The sequence below is a fragment of the Palaemon carinicauda genome, chromosome 21, assembly GCF_036898095.1.
Source record: "Palaemon carinicauda isolate YSFRI2023 chromosome 21, ASM3689809v2, whole genome shotgun sequence".
Classification (NCBI taxonomy): domain Eukaryota; kingdom Metazoa; phylum Arthropoda; class Malacostraca; order Decapoda; family Palaemonidae; genus Palaemon; species Palaemon carinicauda.
This window is the reverse complement of record NC_090745.1, coordinates 91,606,129-91,618,803: the sequence shown is the minus strand read 5'-3', so window position 1 is coordinate 91,618,803 and position 12,675 is coordinate 91,606,129. Positions and strand designations below refer to the sequence as shown.

Genomic DNA, 12,675 nt, shown 5'->3' with positions numbered 1-12,675 from the left:
TGATTATGGCGATCCATTCTCCAAATCGAATTTACACCATCTTCTCCTCCTCCCTTCTCGCCAATATTTACCATTTTATTTCTTTGTCAACGTTTCTATGTATGTCTTTCACTATTAATATATAAATTTCCTGGCGTACGCATTTTTGTAAGTTTTTGAGTTACTTTTATACTTATATACGATTGCTGCATAGGATACGTTTTCAAGGTGATTTAAAAGAATCATTGCTATAGATGGTAGAAAATTCCTCTTCAATCCAAACACTCCACCAAAAAGACTTAATTTCTCACCTTAAAATCTGCAATGAGTTTTCGGTATTTAAACTGGAATAATTTCCTTGCAAGGATAGACATATTTTTAGGTCTCAGCAACCCCCCCCCCCTCCCTGCCGCCGTTGTTGCCTATCCCTTATTACTCCCGCTAAGCGAATATCCCCCTCCCGACTTTCACCCCCCACCTTCCACCCCCTGATCTTTACCCCTACCTTCCAACCCCCCGACCTCTACTCTCCCCCCTTCCCTTTTCCTATCGTCTTGGATGAAATAGGACTTCCGGGACAAGACTAAGCTGCCTTTCGAATGCAAGAAAGGGTGACGATAGCTTTCCCGAAGAGTAGAATTGATCTTTATGGAAAGAGGGAGGTTTAGTACCTTCTCGCGTTGGACCTTGTCGAAGGGCTTTTAGAATAAGCCTACTGGAAAAAAGAAGAGGGAATGAGAGAAGGATTTCCACCTTGCGTGAAATAGAAAGGGATCTATATCCCTCTTTCCCTTTTCCTTCTCTTTCCTTTACATTCTTAAACTTACTCTCCCTTCTCCTCCCATGTTTCTCATTCTCACACTTTTTGGCCAGTCTGTATACTTTCTTGTTTTTATATAATCTAATTCTCTCTCTCTCTCTCTCTCTCTCTCTCTCTCTCTCTCTCTCTCTCTCTCTCTAATTTTAATTTATGCTCATTCGCATCTTATTGATCCACCTACCATAAACCTAAGGTATTTGGCTGCGTTTAGCAATTTCTTTCCTCAGCTTTCATTTAACTTTAAATGTCGGTTTTTGTCGCACGCAGCCTTTAAAGACAAAGGTAAACAAGAAGTTTAGTCAACATGATGTTTTGAACTGGCCTCTGAGAGAGAGAGAGAGAGAGAGAGAGGAGAGAGAGAGAGAGAGAGAGAGAGAGAGAGAGAGAGAGAGAGAGAGAGGTGGGCGGTAGAAGAACGGGCGGGGAAGGTTAATCAGACCAATCGCTCTATTTCCAACCTACCTTTCCCATACCAACAACTATTTCCAGAGGATTTTTTTTCCGCGGGGTTTACGAGGTGCCTGTTTTCTCCTCTCCGATTTTCAGTTCTCGTTGCGGCACACAATATTTATGAGTGTGTTCAGGGCGGCGCTGGTGTTTTCTCACTAGAAAGGTGCCTACCAACATCCCCCATCCAACCAGCCCACTTCCATCTACCCTTCTACCCGCCCCTTCACACGCCCCACCCTCTCCCCCGTTCTTACCTGATTGAAACAATTTCCAGATAAATGTAAACACGTCTACTTTCCCGTCTTATGTATATCCTCGCCTAGACCTTTGTTTACGATTTTTTTCTGTTCTTGTCATTCCCCCTTCCCAACTTCTTTTTTCCTGGTGCTTCAAAGTAGGTTGTAGGTGCCGTAATTTTGTTACTTCTAGAAAAGAAGAAACATGAAAAAAAAAAGAGAGCTTACACGAGCGTTTCCTGTTTCTTCCTTTTACAGAGGGTGTTGTTTTACCTACTTTGAATTTTGCTAATGTTGTTTGTCCGGTTGTTTGACAGTCATTATTAATTTTCAACTTTTTGGGGAAAGGAGGTGAGTATAGATTCACATTATACATAAATGAACTTCCTGAAGGTTTTATTATTATTATTATTATTATTATTATTATTATTATTATTATTATTATTAATTCATCCGAGATATTAGAATAATTCATACTACAAAGGTAAATATACCAGAAAGGAATGAAAACTGTACAAATAAATTGAAGTTTCTCTCATGAAGGTTATTATTATTATTATTGTTATTATTATTATTATTATTATTATTATTATTATTATTATTATTATTATTATTATTGCTAGCTAAGGTACAACCTTAGTTGGAAATTCAGGATGCTAACATGGTCCAAGTGCTCCAACAGGGAAGTAGCCCAGTGAGAAAAGGAAATCAGGAAACAAATAAACTGTTTATGAGAAGTAAAGAGTACAAGAATAGAAACTATCTTAAGAAGAGTAAGAACGTTAAAATAGATATTTCATAATAAAACAGACTCAATTCATACTGTTTAACATAAAAAAAGAATGACTTAAAACACATAGGCCACTTCTTCATAGCCTGCACGTCAACATGACCTGTATAGACTTACTCAACCCATCCCACGAAACAAGAATTATTGACCAATGTGTCGAAAGTTTGCTTAAATAATTCACAAAAGAGAAAATTAATGGCTACGCAGTTGCACTTTAGACAGGCTCTAAACCAGTCTCTGATGTAATATACAATATATGCATAATAAACATCAGTTGGCATATTGAAAATGAGTTTGGCAAATCTCTACTTTTATTCACATCTTCGTTTATTGGCGCAGATTATCAGTCCCTGTGACTTGTGACTACATACATTCAGTGTATGCATATATACATAACGATTTATTCGTATATATATATATAATATATATATATAATTATATATATTATATACATACATTTAATTGTGTATAATCTTTTCCCGTTTGAAAATAGTAATAGAATTATCACAGAAGGCTCAATAGTAACAAGCCACAATATATGTATAGTTTTCGAGTCTGATAGATCCAATATAAATAGATTTTACTCCTATCCTCTCTAAAATAACTAAAGTTTTAGATGGGTACACAACCATTGGCTGGTCGGTGTAATTTAGAGGAGTAATCATATACCGAGTGGGAGAATGGATTTTGAAGAGTTGGGTCTCTGAAACTTTCAAGTTTAATGAATTTGTAAGTAGGTTCTCGCGTACAGGGCAAAATAGCTGATCCTTTTTTAACTGCAAAGTATTCCAGTGATTCACAGTCCGGGATTTAGGTTTAATATAAGTTTTTGAATTTAGGGCAAATTTTTATGGCTGGTGGTTATGGGGCTCTACTGCAGATGTGTTATTTTGTTTAAGAGGTAACAGCTATTATTAAAAGGGTGTCGAAGTGGTCTTATACTTTTTTGTTTTTTGTTTTTGAGGGTTTTATATGCAAGTTAACCCTCATCAGTGTGATTGATTACTCAGTCAGCTGTTCCATGTTTAATATTTGGTTATTTTATCGGTAACCAATAATCTTTGTTTCCCATTTTATATCGATATATCATTATTATTATTGTTATTATTATTATTTATTATTATTATTATTATTATTATGAACATGGTTGATGAGAATGGTGGTAATAATGAATTTGCTGTTAATAGTATAATTTCTGTACGATTATATGAAATGAAATTACACTAATTATTGTATCCAACGATCTTAACTCCACGAAACAATAGGGCAATAAATCTAAGGACAAAAATGTAAGAGAAAAACTTAATTACCTTCGTAAATATATATCAAAAGTCAGCCCTCCTAAATCATCTTGATCCATTAATTAGAGGAAAGAGAAGCCCATTGTCTTGGTTTTATTCTTTTCTCCCTTTTTATTCAATTATCTCTCCAGTCCTACTTTTCTCTCTTATTTTATTTAAATTTTATTTTATGTTATTTTACTTTTTCCTCAACTTTTTTTTTGTGTTCTTCTATGCAAAGCAACTCTCTCTCTCTCTCTCTCTCTCTCCTCTCTCCTCTCTCTCTCTCTCTCTCTCATTGTCCTTATCTCATCGTTCAGAAAAAAGATGTAGCGTGTATTTTGAAAATGCCAGAAAAAAAGCAGACGCATTATGACTATGATTGATTTTTGGGGGGATTAAAATGACAAGGTTGGACGAGTGAAATCATTTGGAAAGTATTTGTTCAAACATTTATATAAATAGACTATTCTATTTTGTTCCGGAATTATCACGAATATAATTTAAGAATTAGGGTTGTATTATCAGGCAATGAATATCCGGAAATATTGATATATTAAATACGATATGCACTGCAAGTTATATTTTTATCTATAGTATCCCTGGATTATTTGATAATTTTTTTTTTCTTTTTTTTTCAAATATGTTTACACGCATCTCTAGATAACACTTTTATGCATTTATCTACTCATAATTGACTGAACATAAGTATTTGTATTATCAGAAGTCAAAAAATTGTGTATAGTCGTCCTGAATAGGAAAAGTAAAAACTCAAATTAGTAGTTCTATCCAATTCACAGATCTCAGAACGTATACCTCTTTCTTAACTTTAAGTAAGAAAGTTTATTATTGTTTTTATTATCATCATTTTTATTATTATTATTATTATTATTATTATTATTATTATTATTATTATTATTATTATTATTATTATTACAAACTAAGCCTGCAATCTCTAGCTGGAAAACTAGGATGCTATAAGCCCAGGTCCCAACATGGAAAAATAGTCAGTGAGGAAAGGAAACAATGAAATAAACTACAAGAGAAGTAATGAACAATGCACAATAAAATAAGTTAAGAACAGTGACCCCATTAGATTAGATCTTTTATAACAAAAACTAAAAAACTTCAAAACACCAAAAGGAGAAGAGAAACAAGATAGAAAATTGTCCTTTTCCAAACATTTAGTGGTGTAAAGGACCACATATGTTGTTCGTAATTGTTAGTTTTGGTCTAAAAACGTTTGACGTTCACATCAAGCATTTCAGTAGGTTTATCTTGAAATCTATACAATTAAAAAAGTCAGCCCGATTACATCGTTGCCTTTCGAGTTAAAATTAATGTATAAAGCGTAAAGTAAAACTGTGAAGTTATTATAAATATTTGAGAATCATGAATAATATTTCTCGTATATAATATATCAAACTTCATATACCCCAAAGACTTAACGTAAATATGTGTAACTAAAAGCAATGAATTTATCATCTGATAAAATTAGCTATATTAATTCCATCCTAATAGTTCAAAACTGTAATCTGTCAAAGTTAATAGATTTCAAATTCTTAATCTATTTCCCATGTCTCTATGTATTGATATCAGTGCCGTTACATACATTTTAGTAATAGGCAAATGTTATTTGTAAAGTATTTTGTCATATTATAATTTGTGTGTGTGTGTAAAATAGATCCAGATATAATCCCGAAAATTATGAAAATGTATTCATCGTTAGTTGGTGGTTACGGTAATTCATCACAGCAAGACCGACCAGATTTTAAAGTGTTTGTTGTAAAATATCTTCAATGTCAGTGGATTAACATTTTCTTGTTGCATAACATTATTGGGCTTACAATTTGCAACCTGCGAAAAATGGTATGCCGGTAATATATGGGAAGCCCCTCTCACGATGGGATGCAATGAAAATTTAAGAAAAAAGACGAACCATATATCATGTAGCTCACTGTAATCATGAGTCACTAGAGGAATCGCGTTTAATTATAGATGATCCATAATTCCTGACTCTAAAGTACCCTGGGGTAATTCATATGTCACGAGAGAGATTTATGTCTTTCAGAGGTCTAAGTAGTTTGGGATTAATTTATCTTTTAAAATGTAATTACCTCCCTCTGCGATCTAACACATCAGCCCCTGGAATTTATAGTTTGCTCCTTCGTGCAACGTTACCTTCGCTTTGATAATGTTGCAAATATTTTGGCCCTAAGAAATCACTCTTATTATTTTATTTATCTCTCCTTAAGTGAATTCCAAGTGGCGTTTGCTATACTGGTCTCTGCAGGGTTATAAATATTGAGATTTATATGTTTGGAAATGCTTTTAGGTAATGGCCAAAACAGGTTTAGTCTCAGTGCCTCGAACTTTTGATGAATAGGGCTTGGATCTTTGCCCTCTTTACTATGCAATTGATTGGTTGTTGTTTGGATATTACTTATCACTGTCGTTCCTTCTTCTTAATTTTCGTTTTCTTAAATAATTTTCTGTGAAAATTCTAAGTTTACTTAAAAATTATCCTTAATATTAGTCGTTACCTAAAATAAAAAAAAGCTTTGTATGTGGTATGATGAAAATACCCTAATTAATTTTTGAGGTAATAAAGCACTAAATGGACTCCAAACATTTCATGAATGACTTGAATTAATTCATTAGTTGACTTCCTAACCATTGGGTCAATCGATCACTCAAATCGTTCTGTAGTTTCACAAAAAAGTTTTGTTGATCTTTGGGACCCTATTCGAAAAATAAATGGAAAGGGAGATTGTTTAGTGTCTGAACTGTAACAATACTAAGATTTGACTCGACGAGGATATGTTCACTTATTTTTATGATCTTATTTTAGCTATTGAAAAACTCGTATATAAAATCGACATTTGTACGTATTCACCATCACTGTAACAGCTATGATATTTGATTCCTAAATGCTCGTAGAAAAATGTGTAATAATATCTGTAAGTGTGTGTAATGTGCTGTTCTGCATGCAAGGGTTAGAAGAGCAGTTCTTCAGTCAGACGAAAGAGGGAACACTCCACAGTTCTCCAGGACTAGTGGAGAAACAGTTGTAGGAGTCCCCAGTGACAGCACAAACAGTCGACAACGGTCCTAACTTCCTCAACAATGGTTGCTTAGAGCTTCTCCCTAACGCAATTATGGGTGCCCCTGGACAGATGGATGGAAGAACTTGGCTTTTTGTTTCCACATTTCTTTGCTAATCTCTCGCTTTTTATGCACAACGACTCACTGGAGCGGGGACATTGTTAAATTTAGCCTTAAAAGACTGAAAAGAAAAAGGAATTTTTTTTATATTTATTTTATAGCTATTGGGAATAAAATTATTCATGGATGTTTATGTTCACGGTGAGTGGATTTGTAAGAGACCTTGAATGATAATCTTTGCAAGACTATATACAGTGATCGCTTTAATTTTAATTGTTAGCAGTATTTTTATATTATTTTGAAAATCAATTAGGCCTATTAATCAGCCACCATTTCCACATCGTCCTTGCAATTTGATATAATTAAATATATATATATATATTATATATATACATACACATATGTTATATATATATATATATATACATATAATATATATATATATATATACACATATATATATATATATATATATATATATTATATTATATTTTTTTTTTACATGGAGACTGATAGTTGATGCACAAAGACTTTTGTCATTGTCTCGAAACGCTTTAATTTATACTACTAATTACCTTTATAATTTTTGGCTGAACACTATTCCAGTTATCTAACTAATGGGTATCATCTTCGCTAGAATGTTCCGTTGTACTACTTATTATTTTGTTCCGTAGTGTTATACACCATACGTATTGACTGACAGTCTATAACAATCGGATATGGCATTACACAATGCTTCTGCTAATTTTCGTAATTTACTGAAGAAAAGGGAAATCATATGGTCTTCGAGTTTATGGAATGTTCAGAAAGGTATCTCTCTCTCTCTCTCCTCCTCCCTCTCTCCTCTCTCCTCCTCTCTCTCTCTCTCTCATGAACTTCATTGTTTTAAATTGTTCTGTCAGCAGACAGTTTGACAAGTTTTGCGTTAGATTTATAACTAGTGTCTCTATGTAAGGTTCCTTATGTAAATTATTACTGCCCTTTTGGTTTTGTATAACCCTAAATAACATTGAGGACCACTAGGTGTCGTTTCACTTTAAAATATTATTATTATAATTATTATTAATTTTGTTGTTGATCTTGTTACCAAAAAACTCATATTTTAATTATTTTTTTTTGGTAATGAATACTTTTATGTACATTAAGATTAACGTTTAGATATAAAAGCATCCTCGTCACGTGAGGTTGGAACAGAAACTGGATTTTAACTAGATTCAGCTTGTGAATGTCTATCCGAGTGATTACAAATAGTCTAGTATATATATTAGAACCGATTCCAGTACAATATTCGTGCAGAAGGTTTTTCTCGGGACTCTGGAAGAAACTCAGAGCTTGGGTATGGTGATAAGATTCCAGTCCACTTCGAGAATTTTCTTCAGCGTCTAAAAATAGACCGTGATTGCAGGTTCCAGTTGAATTTAACTTACGAATGCTTTCTTCGTAAATGGAGACTGGTTTATGATTCATATTCACAATCAGTCTAGTTTGTGTTTTATCAATGCTTAGAATGCTTTGTTGTATTTTAACTTATTTTTAATGGCCGTCCAATGACATCAGTAATTTAGGTTCAATCTTATTTTTTATTTCTTTTTATTCTCCATAGCCACTAATCTAGAGATTTTCTTTAAAAATCTAATTAAGTACACAGTACGAATAACAATGTTTTGATATCTTAAGGTTATCGTTCGTATATATTAAGGTTTCATGGACCATTTGATATGAAGGTATACTGTATATTGAATTGCTCCACTTAAAAATAGTAATGGTCTTTATCACTATATCAAAATATCTCCCCGAGTCTAGTACTTGATATATTCCGTATAATGTGGAAATTTAAATCCGATATGAATAACTTTCTTCGTGGAAATGAGACTTAGCCAACTGTTTTGGAATAATCTCCCTTATGTGATAAAGAGCAAGTGTCCGGATATATATATATATATATAATATCATATATATAAGATAGATAGATAGATAGATAGATAGATAGATAGAGATAGATAGATAGATTGATAGATAGATAGATAGAAAGATAGATAGATAGATAGATAGAAAGATAAATATTTATATCCGGACACTTGCTCTTTATCACATAAGGGAGTATATAAATATGTATATATTATATTATATATATATACATATATGTATATATATGTGTATGTGTGTGTGCGTGCGTGTATTTCTGGCCATGCCCAGCTCTCACCCTAGTGAGAGGTCGGGTGCGTGTACCCTTAAATAACTATATGAACATTTAGTTGTCATTTTTTGGCGGGTTGCGTACAGTAGTAGTAATAATGATAATGGCAATGATAATATAAATATCGATGTTATAATTTTCTTATTATTTTCACTGCTGCTTCTAACTCTCATAGTGTTAGTAAGTCCTTTAGCAGCAGAAGTACAGAAACTTTTACGAATCGCTCTCCCAAATGATCGTGGGAATACAATTGTGATGGCACAAAGTATTCCTGGGAAGATTTCCTAACTTTCTCAAATTCCAGTCAACGGAATTTTTAATGACAATAATATCATTTCACGTGTTTTTGAAAAAAAAGTGGAGTTCGTGTTTATGGGGTAGTTAATTATGTCCATTTTTTTTTCTCTCAATTTTAAAGCTTTTCCTTCTATGCGAAGTTCCGTAATAGTAAATTACCTTATATTAGAGACGAAATTTTCTGATACGTGTTTTCAAAATATTGATTTTATGAATTGACCAATTCCAGTTTTTTAGGTGTTCTAGTGTCAAGCTCTAATCATCACCATCATCGATAAATTCGTACTGTATTGAGTAATGTATTTTGCATCACAACCGCAATTGTTTTGAACCTTGTAATCCATCTTTTATATATATATATATATATATATATATATATATAATTAGCGAATTGCACATTATACGGGTATTCATGAAACTGCTTTTTTATTTGTTTCTATATATTTTTTTACTCCTATTAAAGAATGTAGAAATTTCAATTAAAATGGTATATCTTGGTTAGAATTTTCCCTTTTATTATGTATATAACTATTATGTATTCATCATTTTGATGCAGTGTAATATAAAAAATAACAACAACGAAACCATCCACAGTAGTTTTAAAACCATTCACGTAATACAAGCATCATAATAATATTAAATTGCCATTGATGTGTCGGAAGCGCCATTCCTATTTATTAATTTTTCATATATTTTGATGACTATGCCGGAAACAAATATATTTCTCAAGTTATAAAAAAATAGAAACAAGTTTTTGAATTTTCATTTTGAAATTTATATTTGTGTATTTATTTTTTGAAATGAGGAAAATTAATTATTGCTGTGATTTTACCTTATTGAGGTATTCAACCAAGACAAGAGTATCGGTTAGTTCCGCAGTTTGTTCAAGCATTAGGGGCTGTGGTAACCTATTGGAAACGTTCCTGTGTAGCAATCTGTTGGACTGGGGTTCGAGACCTGCTCAAGATCGCCAGTTTTTAATTCTGTCTGTAAAGGATGGGATATTTTGGGGAGCCTATAGGCCTTCCTGCTGAATCACTAGCAGTCATTGCCTGAGCGTCCCTGGTCCTAATTTAATGGAGATGGGCTTGGGCGCTAATCATATATGGACAGTAGGCTATATGGTTAGTTTCAAGAACATTGTCCTGTTCCTTGATTCCGCCATTCATAAGCTACCTTTAAACCTTATTAGTATAATAAGTTGCAAGCCACACCGATTTGAGATCTTGGTGACACATGTTTAATTTTTATGATTTCATATTCTTGTTTTATACTACCTGTTCTTTCATTGCAGAAAGGTTTTCGAAAATGTAGATACGATGGATGAACCTTTCTTGGTTCTTCTTAATGGAACCTTAAAGAGATTTTACATTACAGATGAAATTAATCTAGTTGTTTGGGAGAAGAAGTTGGAGGGAGGTAAATATTGTTGTGTTAAAGAAATAACAAAGTTGTGATTCTGCTAATAAATTCCATTTTAAAGAGTGTTTCACTTAGCTTTAGTTTATGAAATTACCTCTCTCTCTCTCTCTCTCTCTCTCTCTCTCTCTCTCTCTCTCCTCCTGTCCCTCCTTTTTTATTGTTAAATTAAAGAACAACAAAGTTCGATTTAAATCTCGCTTGGGTCCATTTTCAATCTACTGCGAACAAGATTATATTTTGTGGTCTGTTACTTACAGCCCCAAGACACATAATATCCGCTGTAATTAGCAAAGGATAGATGATGCTAAAAATCTCATTAGCTTGAAGTTTATGTGATAATTAAGTCGTTTTTTCCAATGCCTTTAGTTCTTTTCATATCGAATTTAGACATTACTCGTATTTATTCTCTTTAGTGAGTTTCTTTTGCAACACGAACATGATTTTCGTTTCCAAACCTTTGTAAAGAAATGGCACTCCGTCCCCCGCTCTCTCTCTCTCTCTCTCTCTCTCTCTCTCTCTCTCTCTCTCTCTCTCTCTCGCGTAAGTTTACCTGTTTTCTCGCAGTCTATAACGGCCGTATAAATTCATTTCTGCCAATCCTTCTCTAGGAAACAGATGTGTTTTCAATAAAATTCTGTTCGTCGGTCTTATTGATTTGGGTCTTCTTAATGGCTTTGTTCCAGAATGCCCGAATAATAAATTGCAACTGTACACGGCATTAAATTGAGGAAAATGGCAAAGAGATAAAAAGGAGAGATGAAGGAGGCATAAAGAAGATAAATGGAGAAATATATTTTGGAAGTCACATTTGCAGGCTTATGTGTTAATCCTCCGCTTCTTGGCACATGCTATTAACCATAAGAACTTCAGCTAGATGAATAACCAGCTGCTACAATATGTGTCTGTGTATACATATGGGGACTAAGAGTGCGATGGAGGAAGATGGTTATGTGGCTCTCTGGTACTTTGGCATTTGTTTCATTGTTGTCATTCATTGGACGTTTACCTTTTCTCTTGTTCTTTATTAGTAATATAAACTAACTTACCTTATATATATATATATATATATATACATATATATATATGTGTATAAATATATATATATATATATATATATATTAGATAGATAGATATGGTTTTTTTTTAAACGTAACAATACTTCCTTCGCCTATTATCTGCGATTAATAATGTTGTACTAATAAAATATCTGGTTTTAAACGCATCAGGTTCCTAATTTATTTAATTATCAAATGCACCTTAGCATGTTAATGTTTATCGTTTAGACTAACAAGTCATCTGTGACTATTTCCTATACGGCCGTTAGCACAATGGTACCTTCGTTCGTTCCACGTAAAAGGCTAGGACAGGAATGTTATGATATACTCTCTTTAAAACCATCAATACCTTCTTTACTTAAAAGAGTTATATTCCTATTTTTAGTCGACTGGTGTGGGTCGCACTTTTCAAAGCAGGGGAGAAAAGATTAAAATGCCATGGATCTCTATTTCACTGTTGTGAAGCCATAAGATAGACTTTAGAAGTGCATTCTCCCTTTCCCGCGACTTGGTGGTTATTAAAAAAATGAAATATTACTTATTTTTCAATTGTGCATTTTTCAAGTACTTGTTTTAATTGTGTATTGGCTTTGCATCTCTCTAAAAAAATGAAACATTCATTTAGATTATAGATTTTATTGATTTTACCATTGTTTGATTTGTTATTTTTCTTTGTCCGTTTTTTTTTTTTTCAATTTGATTTTTATAAAGCAGAAATGTATTTATCAGGATTCATATTATTCATGAAATTATACCCTCTGATGGCCTTAGTACAGTGGCAAAACTAAAAAGCAAGTTGTATTTCTATTGAATAGATTATGTAATTATGATTTGTATTTATTTATTTTTTATATATGTTGTTCCCAATTGCCCGTTTTGGTCCTGGTTTTAAGCGTATCTTTTAATTACAATTTAATCTTGATTCTGTAGAGTAGTTATATTTTTTTCATTACTTTTCATCCATATAATAAAATCCAAAAATAG

At 32.8% G+C, this 12,675-nt stretch overlaps 1 protein-coding gene across 12 annotated transcripts in view; it reads left to right on the top strand.

Annotated features, from left to right (window-relative positions):
• The window catches only part of LOC137615324 (homeotic protein ultrabithorax-like), a 1,252,187-nt gene that overhangs the window by 626,930 nt on the left and 612,582 nt on the right, over positions 1 to 12,675 (top strand). The window lies entirely within an intron of this gene.